This window comes from Castor canadensis, chromosome 3 (assembly GCF_047511655.1).
Source record: "Castor canadensis chromosome 3, mCasCan1.hap1v2, whole genome shotgun sequence".
NCBI lineage: Eukaryota > Metazoa > Chordata > Mammalia > Rodentia > Castoridae > Castor > Castor canadensis.
The window spans coordinates 151,722,332-151,747,863 of NC_133388.1; the positions used below are offsets into that span (position 1 = coordinate 151,722,332).

At 39.2% G+C, this 25,532-nt stretch overlaps 1 pseudogene; it reads right to left on the bottom strand.

The window, feature by feature from the left end:
* Nucleotides 1-2,274: 2,274 nt before the first annotated feature.
* LOC141421682 (golgin subfamily A member 2 pseudogene) lies at nucleotides 2,275-4,079 on the bottom strand (annotated as a pseudogene).
* Nucleotides 4,080-25,532: the final 21,453 nt, after the last annotated feature.

Consider the following 25,532-nt stretch of genomic DNA (forward strand, 5'->3'; position numbering starts at 1 on the left):
TGGGTGTGCAGGTGCCTCTGGAGTAACCTGTGTCACAGTCTTTTGGGTATATACTCAAGAGTGATATTGCTGAATCATATGGTAGATCAATGTTTAGCTTTTTAAATAGCCTCCAAATTTTTTTCCAGAGTGGTTGTACTAGTTTACATTCCCACCAGCAGTGTAAGAGGGTTCCTTTTTCCCTGCATTCTCGCCAACACCTGTTGTTAGTGGTGTTGCTAATGATGGCTATTCTAACAGGGGTGAGGTGGAATCTTAGTGTGGTTTTAATTTGCATTTCCTTTATTCCTAGAGATGGTGAGCATTTTTTCATGTGTTTTTCGGCCATTTGAATTTCTTCTTTTGAGAAAGTTCTGTTTACTTCACTTGCCCATTTCTTTATTGGTTCATTAACTTTGGGAGAATTTAGTTTTTTGAGTTCCCTATATATTCTGGTGATCAGTCCTTTGTCTGATGTGTAGCTGGCAAATATTTTCTCCCATTCTGTGGGTGGTCTCTTCAGTTTAGAGACCATTTCTTTTGATGAGCAGAAGCTTTTTAGTTTTATGAAGTCCCATTTAGCTATGCTATCTCTTAGTTGCTGAGCTGCTGGGGTTCCATTGAGAAAGTTCTTGCCTATACCTATTAATTCCAGAGTAAGAAATATTCTTTCTTGGAGACAGATTCACATCACATATATATCTTATTGTGCCTCACGTCCTCATAGTGGTAATGAACTCTAGTATTCTAAATGATTGGCACAGAGAAAAGAGTACATTAAATTTTGTAAAATTTTTAGCTTTAATAAACTTCTATTTCTTACAATTTTTATTCTATTTTATCATCTCAGTATCCCCATTGCAGTCCTTTAATTTATAAACAACACAATTAGTTAATGATGGTCCAGAGTAAAATGCATTTTGAAAATATGGAGCTTTATGACTATACCACCATATTAATAACATGAACTATTCAAAACTCCTTTGTAAAGGATTTGCTCTTTTGTAATAACCCTTATCTGCCCCTTCCCTGGCAACTACTGATCTGTTCATATCACTATAGTTTTGGCTCCTCTTCAAGCAGCCTGTCCCACCTGGCCTACATGAGCCCTCTTAAATTGTAATATAAGTCTTCCCATCTAGTTGTCCTGTCCCAAAGTGCCTATAAGGGGCTGAAAGCCCCTGTAAGTAGAATGGTTGTGCCTGTGACCTCAACTAATCTACAGTTAGCCAGGTGGCCCATGGGAATGCTGTTCAGGTAATCCTGCCCTAAACTGCCTCTAAAATGGGAACTAATCTGGGGAAACACCCAGCCCTGAGTTTCATTCACAGAATAACCACACACACACAAAGATGGGAGCTATGCTGAAAGCACTGCCCCACAGTGCCAGTTCAAGACTATGCCTCCACAAGACGATGCCCTCACCTGGCCTTCAGTAAGTTCCATCTGTCCTAAGGAATATGAAAATACTGCCCAATTGCCCTGCTCAGAATCCCTTCCAGAGAGGCAGCCTGCTCAATAACTATGCGAATCTGGCTCTGTTTCTGAAACTAGAGTCCAGAAATTAAGATTTGGCCCTTGCCGAGACAAGAGTCTACATGTATTTAGTCCCACTGATAAAACAATGGATCTTCTCTTGCTCTTATAAGCATGAAAGAATGACTGGGAGGGAATGGCAGGGACAGGGTGCAGGGACTGGACTGGCAGGGACTGGGGTGGGGCAGACTCCCAGCCTCACTTTGCCAGGCTTTGACTGTTAGTCTTTAGATAAGCATGATAATCATCTCATCTGTACCATCAGCCCAGAAGAAGGGGACATAGGAGTTGCTGTCCAAGCCTGCATACTCTTGGAGATTCTGGATCTTACACCATGGGTACATACACCACAGGTACAGGTTCTGCTGCACAGTGCAGTTCTCTGGGAGTGAAGCTGCTCTAAAGTCTCCTTGCTCAGGCACCACATTGTCAGCAAGGATCACATCTTCACAGTCCCCTTCCTCAAGGGTAGCTTTAAGTTTCTTTTGGGAACCCTAGGGCCCTGAGGTGGGCTCAGCAGCATGGCTCTGCCAGGAACTTGTCCTGCCACTTGTTGCACTCACTGTCAAATTGAAATGCCTAATCTTGGTGCTCCATCTTTATCTCCTCCTTGTCCTGGGACACCTGGCTGATGTATTCCTCCATCTCCTGTTGTATCTACTTCAGCACTGCCCTCTGGTTTTGATAGAGGACAATGTACTCTCTGCTGACATCCATCTCTCCAGAGAGCTGTGTGTAACAATGTTCCAGTTCTCCTATCTACTTCTTGAACCCCATGTTCTCTAGAATGACCCCCAGGAAGTGGCTCTCCCCACGCACAAGGTCACTCCCACTCCCAGAGCCCCAGGCCTCCTTCTTGAGCCCACTCTGGGACAAGGTTGCCAGAGGAGTCATGAGCCAGCACATTGCATCCTGCTCCCTCGGCTGCCCATACAGCCATGCCTGATTTTCCTCAGCACTAGCTCCATGACTATCTAGGCACTCTGTGATGGTCAGATTGATCTGAGGAGCCTTCTCAGCCAAGAGGTTCAGCTGGGCCTGCAGCAGCTGGTTCTGCTGCCTGGTGGCTCCCAGGTGCTCCTCAGTCTCCTCCCACTCCTGGTGGACTGTCTCAGCTGCCATCCTTGTGCACTTCCTTGTGCTGCAGCTGGTCCAGGAGCTGGGTCTGCATCAGAAGCTTCTGGTGGTTCTTCGCTGCCTTCTTGAAAGTCATCTGCCCGTAGTTGGCCACATGCTGTTGATGGGCAACCAACTCCTACTGCTGGGAAGATAGGCACTTGTCTTGCTTCTTCTGCAGACCCGGAACCTCTTGGCTCTTCAGCTCCACCATCTCCTTCATCTCATCCAGATTTTCCTGCAGCTGGCCCAGTTTCTTGATCATCTCATTCTTGACATGCTTCTCAGACTGCTGCATGCTGGTAAGTTCCTGTTCTCATTGGTCAGCCTTAAGAAGCCATCCTGCAGCTCAGCCATTTGCTCCTTGAGGTCAGGGTTTGGCAAGATCTCATGGCTGATGGTGGTGTGGTTGTTTTCCATGCTCTTCAGGACTTTCTTGTGATCCTCCACCTGCTGGTCACAGATTTGGCTAACTTCTCCAGCACCAGAAGCTGCTCCTCTTGCTCATGGTTCAGGTGAGTCAGCCTTTCGTTCTCCTAAACTTGGGCCTGTAGCTGTTCTGCCATGCTCTCCAACTCCTTTTTGCAGCTGCTGGGCCTCAACTTGCAGTTTTTGTTTTGCCTCAGGCGACCTTGCTGTGGGCTGTGGAGGCTGTGGCTCCACCAGCTGACTTCTTAGTTCTGCCCAGTTGGTCTCCAGCTTCAGTACTTCTCTTACACTGGGCTCCTTCTCCTCTTTCAAGGTGTGCATCTCCTCCAACATGCTGCATCTTTTTTTCCCATAATGACCTGTCTTCTTTCATTCTACATAGTGGTCTCTCTCCACCTGTGTTTGCTTCACCAACTCCATTAGCTGCCACACAAGTGTTTCCAGATGTTCCTGCTCTTCCATAGCCTACTGTAATTTCTGGTTACTATGTTTGGGGGAGGAGGATCAAGTTCAGACTGGCTATAGGATTGCAGCAGTAGGAGCTCAGACTTCTGCAACTTCTTCTGCAGCTACTTCATTCTGAGTTGCATGGCCACTTTCTTAGTCAGTGGGACTCAAAGGCTTTCCTCCAGTTCTGAGTTCTCCTTTAGGTCCTCATTGTTCTTGTTGTTCTTGCACAGCTCTAGCTTCAGGGAATCCTACCCTTTAGTTAATTCCTTGGTGTATCTACTTGCTTGCTTCAGCTATGTAGAGTCTGCTCCAGCTCTCTCTCATTGTCGGGAAGACTGCAGGAGGTTGGCAAGACCCTCAGACCTTCCTGCTTTCTGCCTGACTGCCTGCTGCATATGGTCCAGAGCTGCCTAATTCAGAATTCTCGGTCACCAGGAATCTATGATTTGAATGTGAACTTACAGCTTTTCCCTCAGAGCTCCCTGCTCTTTGGACAGCTTTCCATGGCATTCCTTCTCTTTTTCCACTTGATCCCGAGTGTCTTGGTTCTGTTGTTTCAATTCTTTCATCTTTCTAGTGAGTTGTTTGTCTGTTAGACACTTAGAGTCCAAGGCTACTGCTCTCTCTTGGTCCTGGCTATCCAGATCCTTCTGATTAGCAGATGTGACACATCCCAATTGATGAAGGGTATAAACTCATATTTAAAACCTTTTAGCTGTTAAGTTGTCAAAGGCTCTTAGTTGATGAAAAAGTCCTGGCCTCATCCAGGCCATCATCAGAATCATGGTTAAGAGGTAATATGCTAGTGATGCCAGTGTCAGGAGAAGGAACCATGGCAGATAACATAACATCATCAGCTGGTGGCACAGGAGCAGCAAGATCTCTAGGCACATCCTCAGGGGTGTTACAGTCATCAGCAGTGGTTGTCTAAGGGTTATTTGCATTTTTTTAAATTTTTTTTCTTCTTTACTCCTGCAGGGTTGCTCTTCTGCTGATATTCTCTCAACATTTCTTGGCCACAGCCAACTTCTTCTGTCTAGTTACTTTGGATACGTCAGGACTGGGATGGGGAACAAGATGTGGAGGGCACATGTCCACAATCCCAGAAACCACATCTATCCTAGCAATCACCACAAACTCCTTCCTCCAACTACTCACAATGCTGTGGGACAGAAGAAACAGATTCAGAGTGGAACTAGGCAGCATGGAATGTGGAATGTGGGCATGGTCTAAATTGTCCTACCCTACTGGTCACTGAGGAAGATGAAAAAGAAAGTGGGCATGAGGTATGGGTGGAATCACAATGAGAGCTGGCTCAGCTCCTGCCCCAACTCTTGCTCTCTGAGTGTGGAGGTGGGGTGAGCTCTTCCTAGGTGCCTGCACATCTTTAAAAGCAACATGCAGTTAATGACCTCTATCACAGAGTTCTAGTTATCCGGAGGACCTAAGATACTGTTCTCCGGCTACCTCCCTTGGCCCTCCTACTCTGCAAACACACTCCAGGGGGACACAAACTCCAGGGCTCAGCAGGTGGGAGACCATGGTCAGCAGAGGACAATGCATTGCTTTGCGGTCCCTTTTTCCTGACTTCTCACAGCTGTGCCCCATACTTTCGCATTTTAGAAATCACCTCCAAGCCGGAGGAGTTGCTCAAGAAGTAGAGTGCCTGCCTAGCAAACATGAGCCCCTGAGTTCAACTTCCAATACCACACACACAAAAAAAAAAGAAGTAAAGAAAAAGAAATCACCTCCATAGCATCCCTCATCCAGTCCTCTAGACTGTCCTTCTTCCTCAATCCCCCTTTCTTGAGAGTCCCTGATCTTAGTAGCATAGCTGACCTTCTCCCAGCTGGACCAAGTCCTGGTCTCCTACTTTCCAACTGCTTCTCCTCCTACACCCCAATGGTACCCCTTTCCTCTCAGAGTGGCTCTCAGTCCAACCAGTCATTCTCCTTAGAGTCTTTTTCAGGACAGAAAGAGGACTGAACCAAAGTTACAGCAAGGCCTTCTGATCTCCTGTATGTCTATGCCACTTCCCCATCTTTTCTGTCCATCCCAAGAGCAGTCCTCCCATCTCAGCTCTCTTTGTCTTTTTCCAGCAGATATATTTTGAAAAACTCCAGGTCATTTCTTAATCCCTTCTCTCCCCTTCCCTTCCTCATGGCCTCTGTTCTTTAAAGAAGTGTTGTTATGTCCTGGAGATGCCACTTTCTCAGAAGTCTTCAGCCCTCTCCTTCTTCAGCCATCTCCTACTCACTGGTTTTCCCTTCTTTAATTTTATTAATTTGGGTCTTCTCCTTCCTTCTTTTAGTTAGTTTGGTTAAGGGTTTGTCAACTTTTTGTTTCATTGATTTTTTTGTATTTTTTTAAATCTCCATTTCATTAATTTCTATCCTGATCTTTATAAATTCTTTGGGTTTGGTTTATTCTTATTAATCTAAGTTGCTCAGTTTTATTTATTAGATTGTTTGTTGCCCAGTTTTTTTTAATTTAAATGAGACCATAAGATCAATTTTGTTTCTTGACATAAAAACTGTATATGTTTCTGAGGAATCATATGATGCTTTGATATACGTGTCTAATGTGTAATGCTCAAATTTGAGTATGAATATGTATTTTCTCAAACATTTATCATTTCTTTGTGATGAAAACATTCAAAATCCTTTTAGCTTTTTTGAAGTATACAGTATATAATTGCTATCTATAGTCACCCTACTATACAGTAGAACATCAAAACTTCTCATATCTGACTATATGTGGTATCCTTTGTCTGATCTCCCTCTAGTTCTCCTCCCTGCTTTAGTATCTAGTGACCACTAGTCTACTAATTTAACATATATTTTCTGCATTTATTATGGCATAAATATACTTTAAAATAAATATGCTTCATTTTATTTTAAAGGTAGAGATTACTTTTGCATCAAAATTTTTGTGGTTTTCAGTTTTTCAAGCCTATATCATTTATTCATTCAAAGGTAAAGTACTAGCAGTACAAAAATAACTGAATAAAAGAAAGTATAATAATTTACCATTGCCAAGCACTAATGGTGCACACCTATAATCCTAGGTACTTGGGAAGCAAAGATCAGGTGGATCATGGTTCGAAGCAAGCCCAGCAAATACTTATTGAGACCCTGTTTCAAAAATAGCCAACACAAAAGACAGCTAGTGGAATAGCTCAAGTGGTTGAGTACCTGCCTAGCAAGCAGAAGGCCCTGACTTCAAACCCTACTACCATCAAAAAATATATATATACCATCAGTAAGCTTATAGATTAGTAGCAGAAAAATGAAAGCTATGTAAAAACTCTATTAAAAGATGTAATATATTTGTCACAAAAAGTGTAGATACTAGCAAGATTTAAGGGTGCTGAGATCAGATTGCCTGAAGGCAGAACATCTTGTTCAATAGGATAATATTAATATATTTAGCATTTTTATTATTTGAATTGTGTCAAAAAAATATGTGTTTGAATAAATAATTGATGTTTCAAATTTGACCAAAAGTAGTAACCACAGACTCAAGAAGCTCAATGAAGCCCAAGCAAGATAAACTTAAAGAAAAGCATTACTGGACACATCATAGTAAAATTTCAGATAACCAAAGAAAATGTAAGGTTTAAAAGAAGCTAGAGAGAGGCAGATCCCCAATACAGTGAGCACTGAAAAAAAAATGAGTGTTCTCATCATAAGCAATGTGGGTCAGAAGAGAGTGACCGCACATATTTGAAGTTATCGTTTTTAAACTATAAATTTGAATTCTATTCTCATCCTTCAAAATGAGTACAATACAAATAAAATTTTAGGCAAGCAAAAACTACAAAAAAATACTATGGAAGTTATTCAGATTAAAGGGAATGATACCAGAAGGAAGGAAATGTACCAGAAATGGGACATCTATGAGTGAACAAAAAAAAGGTAAATTTTCTTCTTCTTAACATCTTTAAAAGAAAATAACCTTGGGTTTGGCTTATTCTTGTTTATTAGATTGTTTCCTATTTTTCCATCTAGATGAGACTATAAAATCAATTTGGTTTCTCAACATAGAACTGTATATGTTTCTGGGGTACCATGTAATGTTTTGATGTGTCTAATGTGTAATGCTCAAATTTGAGTAAGTGTACATATCTTCTCAAACATTTAAATCCAACCTTAGAATGTCTTTTTCTAATTATCAATGAGACTTCCTATTTTTGCTTATTGATATGCTACAGTTATTTAGTCTGTGTTTTGCTACTTTGTTATTTTTCTTGTCTTTGGCTCCTGTGTTTTCTAGCTTTCACTCAGTGGTAATTATTTTATTTGGCTGTATAGGGGAGGATTGTCCTTCTTAATTAATTTATAGCCTATATTCAATATTTTAGCAGCAACTCCTATAACTTAATATTTAGTCTTAATTTTTATTTAATATTTGTAAGTATTATGCCTGTACCATGAAAGAAAATGAAATTCACACTAGTATTTCTGCCCACCTTCCAGAATTTTCTCTCTTGATCTTTGTAATATATAAATTTATTCATGTTCAGAAAGCATAACTTTTATACTATATGCTAAATATATAATATCTACAATTGTTTAGTTTTGTATCTGAATGAATTCAAGGCCTATTATGGGCCACTTTACCATACTACTTCTACATTCTCTAGATCTTTATGTTTTCTCCAAGATTTTTATTGTGAAATGTTTTTGAATTAAAAGAATAGATTCCACTTGGACTTACAAGTATTTTTAACATATTTATTGCTTTTGCTCTAAATATATTTATAGGTATAATACTTCATCTTAAATATTTTAGTATATTTCTTAAGAAATAGCAATTTTCCACAGTTTAATATAATATTCACTATAGTATTCCATATCTAGCCCATATTCAAATTATTCAAATTACTCCAAAATATATTTGAAGATTTTGCCATTTCTGTTGTTGCAGGATCTAATCCAGGTTCATGCATTTTTCTCTATGGTTCTGAGATCTCTTCTATTCTAAAACAGAACTACACTGTATTATAATACTGACTTCTTAAAAATCTAGGCCAGTAGGCAGGTAGAATTTGGTAAATTCTTTTACCAACCCATGGCTCCCCCAATGCATGATGTAAAATGGTGGCCCACAAGTAGATTAATATGTGGAGTCCCATAACCCATACAGAAATTCATAGAACTCCTTTCTTTTCACATCAGGACTTTCAGTAGTACTGCACTGCACTTGGTGACAATTGTGGGACTCTGGCCAGGGTGATTGCTTAGTGAGGTACAAAGGTTTCTTCTTTCCAGGTGTCTGGAACCCATTATCTTTAGGGGTAAAGGATTTAAAACTTATACAGATTCTTCCGTGGAAAGACCTACTCAAATTTGCTGGTCCCTGGCCAGGGAAACTCTCTGGTGAGTCCTCAAAAAATCAGGAAAAAGGGGGATATCCACCTACAGTCAACAAGAGTAAAGAGGCTATCTGTCCTTTACATTTTCAAGTTCCTCTTCCAACACACAGTGCAATTGGCAATGGAAGCTCAGTATTCTGCAGGGAACCCTACTTTTACTTTCAAATCCTCTCATCAATTCCTCTGACAAAATCATTTCTGCCATATGGAAGGAGTTTTGGTGCCAATGGTGAGCACTCTCCTTGTCCCTTATCCCTCCCCTCTCTGGTCAGGACTATGCACCCTGACTACATGTTCAGCAGTTCTCTCAACCCTGAGAGTGGCACTCCAAGGGGTTCTCTCATCCTAAAGATTAACATCCCAACTTTGGGGTCTCTCTGACGTGGCAGGGATGCTCCAGCAGAACAGACACCCTTTGTTCCCTTGCAGATAGTAGGCCTCTTCTCTCTCAGTAGAACACCCTGAAGAGACTTTGGGTTGCAGAAATACTCAGTCTTTAAATCAGATACTGCTCTCAGAAGTTGCACCTTGGTCCCCTATGGACATCTAGATTGAGACCCTTCTCAAGGAGAATTAAGGTGCTAGAAAACCCCTCCCCCTGGCCACCTCAGACTCACCCCTGTGATGCATTCTCCAAAACTGGGCTAAATCTGATCCTCAAACACTTAAAAAAGAAATGCTTAATCTTTCTTTGTAATGTGGCATGACCAGCTTACACTGTGCCAGATCAAGAAGTCTAATCTCAAAATGGCACACTCTTAATCATAGCATCATTTTACAACTTGATCTTTTCTGCTATAATTCCTCTAAATGATCCAATGATCTTTACATTCGGGCCTTCAAGTCCCTCTTTGAGGACCAGAATTTCCAGGGCAGGATCCTGGTTCAGTTTCCTGAGGAATTAGGAAACTAATTCCTAGTTTGAGAAAGCCCCTTAAATTGGTTCCAGGACCTTTATCCCCTGAAGGCACAAACAAAACAAAAACGAAAAATTCCCATTTGTTGTCTGTTCTGTGCTCATATGTTGTATGCAACATGGTTTCATATTCCATATGAAAGACCTTTGGAAAAACCTTGTGGTCACAGACTTAGTGGAAGTAGACAGGGAAATGCTGCCACCTGACTGAGCCACCAGGCCTCCTCCAGTGGTCCAACTCCACAGCAGCTTTCTCTACCGTGATGGCAAAAGGAAAGCAGGCATTGAATCTGTGCCATCTGGTTACCCCTTAGGAAAAATTGTAATTAATCTATGGATAAAAGGTCTGAGAGTAATCTAAATTAATATACTTATGTAATGTGTTATTTTTGCAAATATGTAAAGGCTGTAGTGGCTTCAAAAAATCAATTATTTCAATGCAGGCCTTCAAAACTTAACTCTCACTCTGGACTAAAAAAGTCGACCAGTTTAAAACTCAAGTAGCTGTTTTGGCTGCTTAACTGGCGGCTTGTAAATGGGACTTTAAAGATTATTTATTGGGATTCCAAGATGGCGGCTAGAGGTAGGAAGCAGAAAGCGACCCTCCTATAGTGAAATCTTGGAGAGACGCTGGAGACACACTTTGTAGGCATAATCACTGAGAAAAGGCATAACTTTGACCCCTCCACATCTCCAGCCAGTGCAGAGAATCTCCACTTCACATTAAACAGAGAAACGAGGAGGGCTCCCGGGGCCGCCAGTGGCCGGCGCCCATACGGCTTGGTAAGACGTGGACCAGGTGAGCTTCGCGGTACCGCGGTAGCCCCACAGACAAACCTGGGCCAGAGCAGCATAGCCCCCTGGACAGACTGACCTCCACCTGGGAAAAAAAGAGAAACTGAGTAATAAGCAATAAGAACAGTTAAGACACGCTGGAAAGAGGGTGGGGCGCCCTGAGCACTGAAGATCGGGGGAAGGGAATCCTTCCCGGGACTGTAAATAAACAAGCCGGGTGGGCCGGAGAGCCTCTGGCGGGAGCGGGGTGCGCGCCCAGCAACCAGGAGCGGGGAAGCTTGTGAGAGGAGGGAAGACCCACTTCCCACGTGAACTGTAAACAAACATGGTGGCTGGCAGGAGCAGCAGCACCGCCCAGTAAGCAGGAGCAGGAAAGCTGCTGAAAGTGGCAGTGGGAGGAAAACTTCAGAGGAGAGGGGGAAGACCCACCTCCCACATGAACTGTAAATAAACACGCAGGCCTGACAACGCGGGGGCAGTGTCACCTTTCCCAGTGCTTGGAAAGGGGAAAACCTGTAGCAGAGGCTCCCACACAGGAGAACTCTGAGCAAACAAAGCCTGTGCGACCAGGTGAGTGCTAGCTCACCCCAGAGATCTGCATAAATAATGCCACCAGCTACAGGCTGAGAGCAGCAGGCAGGCAAGCCACAGTTGCAGATACCACTCTCAGAACTGTCTCCAGATGCTTTTTTTTTCTTTTTCTCCCTACCTTTGATGAGAGAACAACCGAATTACACCTGCAAGCTGAAAAACTTACTGAAACTGTATTGCATTTGAACTGGGGACACTTGGTGGGGCTTTGTGTGTGTGTGTGTGTGTGTGTGTGAGAGAGTGTAGTTTTGTTCTACTTTATGCATACCCTTTGATGAGACAACTACAGAACAACATCTGAGGCACCAACTCCAGGACTGGAGATTGAGACGGACACCCAAATTATTAAGACTGAAACTGCATTGCATATAAACTTGGAAGTTTTTTGGTTTTTTTTTTTAATTTTCTATTTTCCATTTTATTTTAATTCATTATTATATATAGATATTACTTTCATTTACTTATTTTTTATTTTTTTATCTTTGATTTTTCAATCCTCTCTCTATCTCTCTAATGTCTGTTCAGCTTACTGTCGATTAGTACACTAACACTCCCTGTTTATACCTTTGAAACTCTCTTGTCTGATACCTTGTTCTGCTTTCTCACTCTTGTCTGTATATTTGTTTTCCCCTTTTCTTTAACTTCTTGCTTTCCATCTCAGCTCACTCTTCCATTCTAAATATTACCATTGTTATCATTACAAGCTAGAAAATACTTAATTACACACAGTACAGGGACAGTAACAACACCAAGGACAATGACGGGAAGACAGAAAAAACAGGAAAACCAGTTTCCCCACAGCAAAAAATTAGTACAGGAACCAGAGGGGAATGAAGAGAACAGAAACTCAGATCCAGACTCCAACAAAATGAAGATAAACTATGCCAAAGGACCCAATGAAGCCCACAAGAATAACTTAAAAGAAGACATACTACAAGTACTCAATGAGAATTTTACAGAGATGATACTGGATAGGGTCAACCAAAATGTACAGGAGACACTCAAGAAATTCCAAGACAATAAAAATAGAGAATTTGAAAAAGCAAAAGAAGAAATAAAGGAAACCATAGAAGCACTGTATAAACACCAAAGTGAAAGAGAGAACACAATGAATAAACGGATAAATGAACTCAGGACAAAAATAGACAACAATAAAGAAGAAAACTGCCAGGATATGGAAAACCTCAGAAAAAAGAACGAAACAGAACTGCAAAACAAAATGGAAGGCCAATCCAGCAGAATAGAACAAACAGAAGACAGAATCTCAGAACTTGAAGATGAAATGGTAATTAAAGGAAAAACCAAAGAACTATTAATTAAACAACTCAAGACCTGTGAAAAGAAAATGCAAGAACTCACTGACTCCATCAAAAGACCAAACTTGAGAATCATGGGCATCGAAGAAGGAGAAGAGGTGCAAGCGAAGGGAATGCATAATATATTCAACAAAATAATAACGGAAAATTTCCCAAATCTAGAGAAAGATATTCCCATACAGATGCAAGAGGCCTCCAGGACACCAAACAGACCAGATCAAAATAGAACTACTCCACGACATATCATCATTAAAACAACAAGTTCAGAAACTAAGGAAAGAATATTGAAGGCTGTAAGAGAGAAAAAACAAGTAACATACAAAGGTAAACCCATCAAAATCACAGCAGACTTCTCAACAGAAACATTAAAAGCAAGAAGAGCGTGGGGTGAGATCTTCCAGGCACTGAATGAAAATAACTTCAACCCCAGGATACTCTACCCAGCAAAGCTATCATTCAAAATAGATGGAGCAATAAAAGTCTTCCATGATAAGCAGAAACTAAAACAATATGTGACCACAAAGCCACCATTACAAAAGATTCTGCAAGGGATCCTGCACACAGAAAGTGACACCCAACTTAACCATGAAAAGGCAGGCAGCACCAAACCACAGGATAAGAAAAAGCAAGACAGTAGAGAACAACATCAAGTTAGGTACACACAATCAAACCTTCAAATAACTAAGACAACTAAATGGCAAGAATCACCACATACCTATCAGTACTAACACTTAACGTTAATGGACTTAATTCACCCATCAAAAGACACTGTTTGACAAAATGGATTAAAAAAGAAGATCCAACAATTTGTTGCTTACAGGAGACTCATCTCACTGACAGAAATAAGCATATGCTTAGGATGAAAGGCTGGAAGAAGATTTACCAAGCCAATGGCCCCCGAAAATAAGCAGGAGTAGCAATACTTATCTCTGACAAAGTAGACTTCAAACCTACATTGATCAAACGAGATAAAGAAGGACATTCCATACTAATAAAAGGGGAAATAGACCAAAAGGAAATAATAATCATCAATCTGTACGCACCCAATGTCAATGCACCCAATTTCATCAAACATACCCTGAAAGACCTAAAAGCATATATAAACGCCAACACAGTGGTTGTGGGAGACTTTAACACTCCATTATCATCAATAGATAGGTCATCCAAACAAAAACTCAATAAAGAAATCCAAGATCTAAAATATGCAATAGATCAAGTGGACCTAGTAGATGTCTACAGAACATTTCATCCAACCTCTACACAATACACATTCTTCTCAGCAGCCCATGGAACCTTCTCCAAAATAGATCATATCCTAGGGCACAAAGCAAGCCTCAGCAAATATAAGAAAATAGAAATAATACCGTGCATACTATCTGACCACAATGCAGTAAAAGTAGAACTCAACAACAAAAGTAAAGACAAAAAACATGCAAACAGCTGGAAACTAAATAACTCATTACTTAAGGAAGAGTGGGTCATCGATGCAATAAAAGAGGAAATTAAAAAGTTCCTGGAAGTCAATGAAAATGAAAACACAACCTACCGGAACCTATGGGACACAGCTAAGGCAGTCTTGAGAGGAAAGTTTATAGCCATGAGTGCATATATTAAAAAGATTGAAAGATCCCAAATCAATGACCTAATGATACATCTCAAACTCCTAGAAAAACAAGAACAAGCAAATCCCAAAACAAATAGAAGGAGAGAAATAATAAAAACAAGAGCTGAAATCAACGAAATAGAAACCAAAAAAACCATACAAAGAATTAATGAAATAAAAAGTTGGTTCTTTGAAAAAATAAACAAGATCGATAGACCCCTGGCAAACCTGACTAAAATGAGGAGAGAAAAAACCCAAATTAGTAGAATTAGGAATGCAAAAGGAGAGATAACAACAAACACCATGGAAGTCCAGGAAATCATCAGAGACTACTTTGAGAACCTATATTCAAATAAATTTGAAAATCTAAAAGAAATGGACAGATTTCTAGATACATATGATCATCCAAAACTGAACCAAGAGGAAATTAATCACCTGAATAGACCTATAACACAAAATGAAATTGAAGCAGCAATCAAGAGTCTCCCCAAAAAGAAAAGTCCAGGACCTGATGGATTCTCTGCTGAATTCTATCAGACCTTTAAAGAAGAACTGATACCAACCCTCCTTAAACTGTGCCATGAAATAGAAAGGGAAGGAAAACTGCCAAACACATTTTATGAAGCCAGTATTACACTTATCCCAAAACCAGGCAAAGACACCTCCAAAAAGGAGAACTATTGGTCAATCTCCTTAGTGAACATTGATGAAAAAATCCTCAACAAAATAATGGCAAACCGAATTCAGCAACACATCAAAAAGATTATTCACCACGACCAAGTAGGCTTCATCCCAGGGATGCAGGGGTGGTTCAACATACGAAAATCAATAAATGTAATAAACCACATTAACAGAAGCAAAGACAAAAACCACTTGATCATCTCAATAGATGCAGAAAAAGCCTTTGATAAGGTCCAACATCATTTCATGATAAAAGCTCTAAGAAAACTAGGAATAGAAGGAAAGTTCCTGAACATTATAAAAGCTATATATGACAAACCTACAGCCAGCATTATACTTAACGGAGAAAAATTAAAACCATTCCCTCTAAAATCAGGAACCAGACAAGGATGCCCACTATCTCCACTCCTATTCAACATAATACTGGAATTCCTAGCCAGAGCAATTAGGCAAGAAGAAGGAATAAAAGGAATACAAATAGGTAAAGAAACTGTCAAAATATCCCTATTTGCAGATGACATGATCCTATACCTTAAAGCCCCAAAAAACTCTACTCAGAAGCTTCTAGACATCATCAATAGCTATAGCAAGGTAGCAGGATATAAAATCAACATAGAAAAATCATTAGCATTTCTATACACTAATAATGAACAAACTGAAAAAGAATATATGAAAACAATTCCATTTACAATAGCCTCAAACAAAATCAAATACCTAGGTGTAAACCTAACAAAAGATGTGAAAGACCTCTACAAGGAAAACTATACACTTCTGAAGAAAGAGATTGAGGAAGACTATAGAAAGTGGAGAGATCTCCCATGCTCATGGATTGGTAGAATCAACATAGTAAAAATGTCGATACTCCCCAAAGTAATCTACATGTTTAATGCAATTCCCATCAAAATTCCAATGACATTCATTAAAGAGATTGAAAAATCTACTGTTAAATTTATATGGAAACACAAGAGGCCACGAATAGCCAAGGCAATACTCAGTCAAAAGAACAATGCAGGAGGTATCACAATACCTGACTTCAAACTATATTACAAAGCAATAACAATAAAAACAGCATGGTACTGGCACAAAAACAGACATGAAGACCAGTGGAACAGAATAGAGGACCCAGATATGAAGCCACACAACTATAAGCAACTTATCTTTGACAAAGGAGCTAAAAATATATGATGGAGAAATAGCAGCCTCTTCAACAAAAACTGCTGGGAAAACTGGTTAGCAGTCTGCAAAAAACTGAAACTAGATCCATGTATATCACCCTATACCAAGATTAACTCAAAATGGATCAAGGATCTTAATATCAGACCCCAAACTCTTAAGTTGATACAAGAAAGAGTAGGAAATACTCTGGAGTTAGTAGGTATAGGTAAGAACTTTCTCAATGAAACCCCAGCAGCACACCAACTAAGAGATAGCATAGATAAATGGGACCTCATCAAACTAAAAAGCTTCTGTTCATCAAAAGACATGGTCTCCAAACTGAAGAGAACACCCACAGAGTGGGAGAAAATATTTGCCAACTATACATCAGACAAAGGACTGATAACCAGAATATACAGTGAACTTAAAAAACTAAATTCTCCCAAAACTAATGAACCAATAAAGAAATGGGCATGTGAACTAAACAGAACTTTCTCAAAAGAAGAAATTCAAATGGTCAGAAAACACATGAAAAAATGCTCACCATCTCTAGCAATAAAGGAAATGCAAATTAAAACCACGCTAAGATTCCACCTCACCCCTGTTAGAATAGCCATCATCAGCAACACCACCAACAACAGGTGTTGGCGAGGATGCAGGGAAAAAGGAACCCTCTTACACTGTTGGTGGGAATGTAGACTAGTACAACCACTCTGGAAAAAAATGTGGAGGCTACTTAAAAAGCTGGACATTGATCTACCATTTGATCCAGCAATACCACTCTTGGGGATATACCCAAAAGACTGTTACTCCAGAGGCACCTGCACATCCATGTTTATTGCGGCACTATTCACAATAGCCAAGTTATGGAAACAGCCAAGATGCCCCAGCACTGACGAATGGATTAAGAAAATGTGGTATCTATACACAATGGAATTTTATGCAGCCATGAAGAAGAACGAAATGTTATCATTCGCTGGTAAATGGATGGAATTGGAGAACATCATTCTGAGTGAGGTTAGCCTGGCTCAAAAGACCAAAAATCGTATGTTCTCCCTCATATGTGGACATTAGATCAAGGGCAAACACAACAAGGGGATTGGACTATGAGCACATGATAAAAGTGAGAGCACACAGGGAGGGGTGAGGATAGGTAAGACACCTAAGAAACTAGCTAGCATTCCCTTAACGCAGAGAAGCTAAAGCAGATACCTTAAAGCAACTGAGGCCAATAGGAAAAGGGGAACAGGTACTAGAGAAAAGGTTAGATCAAAAAGAATTAACCTAGAAGGTAACACCCACGCACAGGAAATCAATGTGAGTCAATGCCCTGTATAGCTATCCTTATCTCAACCAGCAAAAACCCTTGTTCCTTCCTATTATTGCTTATACTCTGTCTACAACAAAATTAGAAATAAGGGCAAAATAGTTTCTGCTGGGTATTGAGTGGGGGGGAGAGGGAGGGGGCGGAGTGGGTGGTAAGGGAGGGGATGGGGGCAGTGGGGAGAAATGAACCAATCCTTGTATGCACATATGAATAATAAAAGAAAAATGAAAGAAAAAAAAATAAAATAAAAAACATTTAATGAGCATATATTAATTGTACAAAAAAAATTAAAGATTAGTTATTTTATTTAAAAAACATTTTGTCTAAGTTCAAAAGTTTGGTTTGTTTTTTTATTCATTTATTCACATGTGCATACATTGTTTAGGTCATTTCTCCCCCTCAAATGTTTCTAAAAATTATTTCAAAATGCAAATTAAAAAGAAAATAATCAGCAAATAGACCTGTCAGTTACTAAGTTGTTCTTCAATATTTTAATCATGGCATTCTCAGTCTTTTGTCATTACAGTTTTGACTTTTCTGGACCGTCTAGAATCAAATGCTTGGAAAATTACTCTAACAAGTTCTTGTCTGTCATAGTCAACTTTTAAAATACTTCTGTTGGATTTGTTTTGTATTTTCCTTGTTTTGTAACTGTTGTCTACTTTCATTCTACAGAGAAGTAAAACTTCTAACAATAGCAACTTAAAAACATTCTTTTTGTGATACAAGGATGTCACCTATAAAACAGACAAAATTAACCTTAATGGAGTCCCGGTAAGCCCAACCTAAGAGCCACTTCTTCTAAACCTCTTTGTTGCTTAAATTTGGCCAAAATGAGTCTTATTGGCTCTGACTCCAACCTGATCTGCCTGTGATTTCCCCTCCAACGCGGGATCAGACTGGACCAACTGGGACATCTTATCTCAGAAGTAAGGAAAGATCTACTGACTGGGACAAAGTTTATTCCAGCAATGAAGAATCATTCAAAAACAAACAGTACAAAGAACACTGTTGAGACAAGAGGGGAAATTCTCAGATTCCAAATGGAGTCACTTTGCCAGACCTTCCAAAATTACTAAAGCCAAGAAGTTGTAAAGAAATGGCTCTTATGCATGGTTACCTAACTCTGAATCTCATGCCCATCTACCTTCCAACCAGACAAAAACTAGTCTTTCTACCACACACTATAACTTCCAGAAAAATCCACATTCTTCCCTAGATACGGGCATTCACAATCTCTTGAAAACAAGAAGACTATTCAACTCATGCCTCTACTAATAGCCTTCAAAATTACATCAGACAGAAATGAGAGGAATAATTTCTTCCTCCCTAATGTACAAAAGCAAATCAACTTTTTAGCAGCAGATATTCTTACAAATCAAGAAGGCTTTAGATACACTCACTTTTGCCCAAAGGGAAGCCTGTGCTATGCTTAGGGAAGACTGATGCTTTTGAGTGAATAGATCAGGACAAGTTCAAACTAACATTCATGTGTTAATCTATCAGGCTTCTCAAATTAAAGAGCCACCTAAAGATGGCTCTCATGGGAAAATACTTGATCATGGTTATCATGGTTTCTCCCCTTCTTGAGATCTCTAGTATCTATTTTCATTCTTTTTGCCATTGGCCCTTGCTTTATGAATGTTCTAATGAGATTTGTCTCTTCTCACCCCCAGGCCATAAAGATACAAACGATGCTATAACATGAGTTCCATCCCCTACCAACTGACTTTCCAGTGCCTCTTAGCCCCCTGGACCAGGCTTCTGTATAATTTTATTCTGGTATTCAATTAGACCCTGCTATGTTCCCAGGACTGCTCCAGAATCCTCCACCAAAACAACAAATAAATAGGCAGGGACATCTCTACAACCCTACCCAGCTTGAAGCAGTTTCAAGAAGATGAGACATTCATCCCACTAAAACCAGGATCGGTTTTGTTGTTTTGTCAGGGGGGAATATGGAGGGGGCTCCCAATTTAAGGAGACATGGCAGACAATGGAATACCAAGGGGCAGATAGACTGTGGAGGGTGGATCACCTGCTGGGAGCTCAGATGGAACACAGAAGTAAATGCCAAGGTCAGGAGATGTTCTTATGCAGGAAATTCAAATCATGGTGCAAGAAAGAGACAATCAATCAGTAAGATCCACAAAAAACAGACAGCCAATCAAAAATGGCCTAACACAAGTTATAAAACCTATTCTCAAACCTGTATTGGAGCACTGTGTTTCTTTGCATAGCTGCCCACCATTCTGTCCCCTTTCAATGATTTCCTAATAAATCCTTGCTTTTTTTTCTATTCTCATCTGGGTAAATTCTTTTATCAAGCTGTGGCTCCCCAAATCCACGACACATACATGAAAAACTCATATGAAACCCATTTTAAAAGATTCAAAGAAAAGGGGCTGGTGGAGAGGCTTAAGCAGCAAGAGTGCCTGCTTAACAAGCATGAGGCCTTGAGCTCAAACCCCAGTGCCACCAAAAAAAAAGACTCTTGAAATACAAAAGATTTCAAGAAAGAAAAAGGAGGAGGATGGAGAAAGAAGATAAGAAAAAATAATAGAGGGGGAGAATATAATCAAGGTATATTATATGCATGTATGTAAAGACCAAAGTGAAGCCCCCCACATTGTACAATTAATATGCACTAACAAAAAATTAGAAAATGTTATTAATCTATTTCAAAAGACTGGGTTAGTTAAATTGAGGATTCCTCAGATGTAACACAAACCTAAAGCATGTACAACATCCATCTGGGCCACTCTTCCACTTCTATGTCATAAAGATTATTTTGAATTGAGGCAATTATCAAAGAAATTTGCATTAATAAAGAAAAATTCCATTTGTAAAGATGACTCACTTTCCCATACTAGGATGGAGGAGGATGAATCTCATCAGTAAATAAGACAAATCTGCATGACATACGGAACCTTACTAAACAACACTTGTTTGCCACGTATTTCCTCCACTCACCTTCCATAATTTTCCCTTCCCTTTGAAAAAGCCCAAAACATTTTTTTCCTTTGTTTAGCTCAAGATGGTCTAGAAGCTCCCAACTTAAAACCACTTCACTGTCACTTGGTGAACTCCCATGTACATGTCATAATTGAGTTTTCTCTCATTACTCACTTTGATACATGGGTGCCACCCAGCAAAGCTTGGAAGGTAAAAGTGGAAGGCTTTTTCTTCCCCTATAAGAATCAGGATGACATAAATATGATGCCCATACTACTTGCAAGGCTATACATAATTCTCTTTTGTCTGAATCAGGAATCTCATGATTTCTATAAGGATCCACAAAACTATGACAGGCTGGTAAAATCCCAGACCCATAACAGGTTTTAACTCTTCTATCAAACACGTTAGTCTTTTTGTTATCTTACATTTTATAATAATTTTTCATGCTTTTCTGTGACCCATAGGTAGGTTGGTTTTTACTAAGTTAATCACTGAAGCTCATTTTTCTCATCTGTGTGGTTCTCATGAGTATTTACCTAATAAACTCATTACAAAGGTGAACTCAGTTAATATGTGTCACTTAGACCACTCATAGTCACATTATTAACATTCAATAAAAAATATGTTTACTGTATTTAATTTATTTTGTATTTACTTAGGTTTTCATTTCTTTAATAGTTTTATTTCTCACTTACATTTCTATTCCCAACCAGCTCACTTTCTTATCTATCTTATTGCTTGGAACTCTTGTATCTGTTTTTTGAGTTACATAGTTTTCAATTTAACATTATGGAGATGTGACTAAAATTTGTTGCAGATGTAAAGATCTAGTTAACTCTGATATGTAGTCAGAAATGAATTAAACATTCAGAGCAAAGAAGACATAATGATTTAATGGGGAAAAGAAGGTAACTAAATCAAGGCACTCTTAGGAAGGATATGGAAAATAATGTTGGATGACATATTTGAGTTGCCTGTGATAAACCAAATTCTAAAACAATAAATCTGAATTTCATCCTATTAGCAATGGGGATTCAGAGTAGGAATTGAAATGCATAGAGTAGAAGGATAATTAAATCATTAACTTAGTGTTAACTTCTAGCAAAGCTCCCTGTCAGTATATAGCAACACACTGTTTTGGCTACAAGGGTTGCAGCTGTTTTGAAACAAATATTCCCTTCAATAGGCTCCACCCCCAGAAAAGATGGAGCTACAAATATAAGCAACCTTCTCTGTTTATTCTAGTATGCTTTATAAATTTCTACATGGGCCATGAAATAAAAATAATTAAGAAGCACAGGTTTTTGTGAGTGCTAGAGAAGGAAATGACTAAACATATGGGAAACAGTAAATATGTATATGAATAATAAAGAGGAAACTGAGTCACAGGCTTTGGGAATGAAGAGGGCTAATTCAGTAGAATGATCAAAGCAGAATAAATTGAGTTTGGCAGCTGATTGAATAAAAGAGAAAAGGAATAGAAAAGTAAAACACCTTGGATTTCCTGCTTGGGTAATTGGTTAGATGATAATGGCTACCAGCATGTCAGAAATTGAATCAAGAATCCAGTCAGAATAATTAACCCAATAAAGAGAAAGGCAAATAAATTGTCCTGTAGACCTAGTACCATAAGGACTTGGAATCAAGAAGGATCTGTCATATGGATATATCATTCTGTAAAAACATGACTCTAGAGATATTTCTAATAGCAATAACCTAATGCTCCTATTCAAATGTATGCTGTCAGTTAAAATGAACTGAAGTACCAATACAGCTTGAAAATGATTTATTAGCAATGCAAATATCAAGCTCTTTTTCCCGAAAGTAGAATAAATCTTATTCTTAAAAATAGGAATTTAAAGACAGTACGTGAATTTTTAACCTAAATTCTAAAGAAGGTAGACAGATGATAATAGAAAATTCTAAAAATTTCCCAAATAAAAACACCCAAAATAAATTTTCCAGATGCAAAATTGTTTAAAGGATAGACAAAGTATAATTGGATTGCATTAATAAGTCTCTTTTATTCAAATATACCTTTTGAACAGATGTACCAACCTGAAGGTGTAATATTCACTTAGCTTGTCTAAGAATCACACATTTGCTCCATCTGTGTGTTGCAACAGTGTCATCTAATGGCTAGTTTGTTAAATACATTTTCAGGAGAAAATGCCCCTAACATTTCCAAAAGTCATCACTAGCATGCACTTTCATAATAATATAAAATGATTAGGATAAAGAAAATATCTGTGCTTTTCAAAAAAATTCAAGTTGTTATGACAAGTACTTGGATGGTGGAGAATTACAGCATACAACCTGGAACTGAAGCTATACCCAGCAGTCAGTTACTAAAATCACCACTTAAGTTGAAATAACCTAATTTTCTAATAACTCACTACTGTTATTTATTGAAGCAAAGAAATGTTTTACCAGATTCTTTTTTGTTTCCTTTTTCAACTTGGAGTAGCTACTATACATGTATATGGCTCTAAACTTTAGATTCCACATGGTAGCATTATGTTTTTCTTTAAAATGAAGAAACAAAACATTTAATGGCATACTTTATCAATAAGGAAAGAATGTAATTTGCTGAGGACCCATTGTAAGTAATCCCAAGACACAGTTGGCATTCTGAAAGAAATTGCTCCATTATTTGTTGCATTGTATAGATTTTAAGTAGACTGGTGCAAACATTCATTCAGAAGTGTCACTACACAGTGTTTCTTACTTTGTGAAGAGCTAAAGTCCAAATCTGCAGGATGCAAGCATCTCTACTGGTCCAATTGTAAAATGTTGTAGAGGGCTTTATCAACAGCCTATCCCACTTCTAAAGCATTAGTATCAAAGTGGCACTAAATCAGAGAAGTGAGGTCCCAGGCAAGAGTATCTCATTTCAGCCACATGCACATGTGGCACCTTTCCAACATTAATTAAATGAAGATCTTACAGATACCTTAAAAGCAACTGAGGCCAATAGGAAAAGGGGACCAGAAACTAGAGAAAAGGTTAGATCAAAAAAGAATTAACCTAGCAGGTAACACACACGCACAGGAAATTAATGTGAGTCAACTCCCTGTATAGCTATCCTTATCTTAACCAGGAACACTTGTTCTTTCCTATTATTGCTTATACTCTCTCCTCAACAAAATTAGAGACAAGGGCAAAATAGTTTCTGGTGGGTATTGAGAGGGTTGGGAGGAGAGGGAGGGGGTGGAGTGGGTGGTAAGGGAGGGGATGGGGGCAGGGGGGAGAAATGACCCAAGCCTTGTATGCACATATGAATAATAAAATAATAAAAAAATAAAAATAAATAAAAAAAAAATCTTACAGTATCCCATACTGTGCCACTTGGTGGCAGGAGAGAGGGTGAGCCAAGGGAAAGACCCCCAAAAACAAAATGGCTGTCTTGGGTTACTGTGTGTAACCCAAGGTCATCTGTCTCCATGCTCTCTGCTCTTCTGAAACCACTCTTTCTTGTTTAAAACTTTGCCCAAGCTCACAAGCCACAAAGGTGAGGAAATGCACTACCCCTTGTATCCATTCCCCCAACTCTCGCCATATGTGATCTTTGCATAGCTTAAATCTACTGCATCTATTTCTTGCAGTCATATCCTGCCTCTGCTGAACTTTCTCTCTTTCTCTTCACCTGCATCTCATTTTCACTCTCATTGCAGCTAAATCCAAAACAAACTATGTATGGGTAGGAGCCCTTTCTCATAGTCCTGCTCCTCCATTTCCCCAGTGACTAGAATAGCACTTGGTGTGTAGTATTCACACATGCTCTTGTCTCCTTCAAAGCCACTCAGTCACCAATTCATCTATTCATCCCTGAGCCCCATCTTCTTACAGCCAAGAAGCTCCTTAAAGTCATTTACTGAAACAAGAGACAACTCTTCCAATGAGGAATTCTTTCACCAGGATATTCTCCTGACTACTTGCATATGATACATTTTTAAAATATCTAGAACATGTTTCATGACATGCTGTACATAAATATATAGGGTTTTTTTCTGAAATAAAAAATGAAACACATCTATAGAGCAGGTTGACATAACAGAAAATAAATTTTACCTCTTTAACAGCAGAAGATGAAATGTGCTCTGTATAGCAAGACAGTAGGTACTTTAGAGCAGACCTTGAAAGTACCATTTTAGAAACCAGTGTTCCATCTCTTTGTGGTAACCTGAGATCTCAGCTTAGGGTGGAGCAAAAGGCATGAGAGCCAAGGACCCTAGAGAGGGAAGCAGGACTGTGCTAGTAAATCTGATCTCTGAATTTTGATATAAATGTTAATTGTTTCATTCCCATGAGTGAGTCAGACAAAAGTGAAATAATGTAAGTGAACAGTGGAACTTCACTTATTTGTCAATGATGGGAGCAAATCTTTTGCTAAATAAGAATATATTTTAAGCCAGCACCAGTAGCTCACTCCTATAATCCTAGCTACTTGGGAGGCTGAGATCATAAAATCACTGTTCAAGGCCAACCGGGAGAAAAAGTTTGCAAGAACCATCTCCAAAATAATCAGAACAAAATGAACTGGAGGTGTAGCTTAAGCAGTAGAGTGAGTGCTCTGCAAGCATGAAGCCCTGAGTTCAAACCCCAGTCCTGTCAAAAAGAATATATTTTAAATACTAAAGTATTTTCTTAACTTTTTGTGCTATTCTCACTGCAAAGATTATAAATATAATACACTTTTTGGTTCATTTGGCATTACTAAAATATTGTCCATCACTTTCTTAAGTCTAGACCATGAGTCAGCAAGCCACAGCTTACAGGTAAAATCCCTTCCCACATACTTTTGTAAGCAGATTTTACTGGTTTCAGTATTGTCCATGAATGACTGAGAGCTACAACAGAAATCAGGTAGATGTGACAGACACTTGTGGTCCACAAAGTCTAAAATTTTCACCATCTGCCCCTTGGTAGAAGTTTCCCAACCCCTCTGTATCTCTCTCACCTTTTGGCACTGTTTTCATTAAGTACCAGGCATCAGGTTGATACCACAGGTGTTGAAATACCCTTCTGATTGATAAGGTCCCCTGATGCCCCAATAACAGTAATCCCCTCCCCCATTGCGTCTCTGATTTCCATCTCTTCCATAAAATACTCAGTTACATGTATTTTACTGAAATTTGAGAAAGTGGAAATATAATTATTTTCCATTAAGTACTGACTATCAGATTCAATTCCTCTTAAGAGGGGTTTATAAGAGGAGCTTGCATCTTTTTAGAAAAACAAATTTTATTGGACTAACATCTGAAGAATAGTAATCTGTTTGCAGCACCAACAGCCATGTCTCT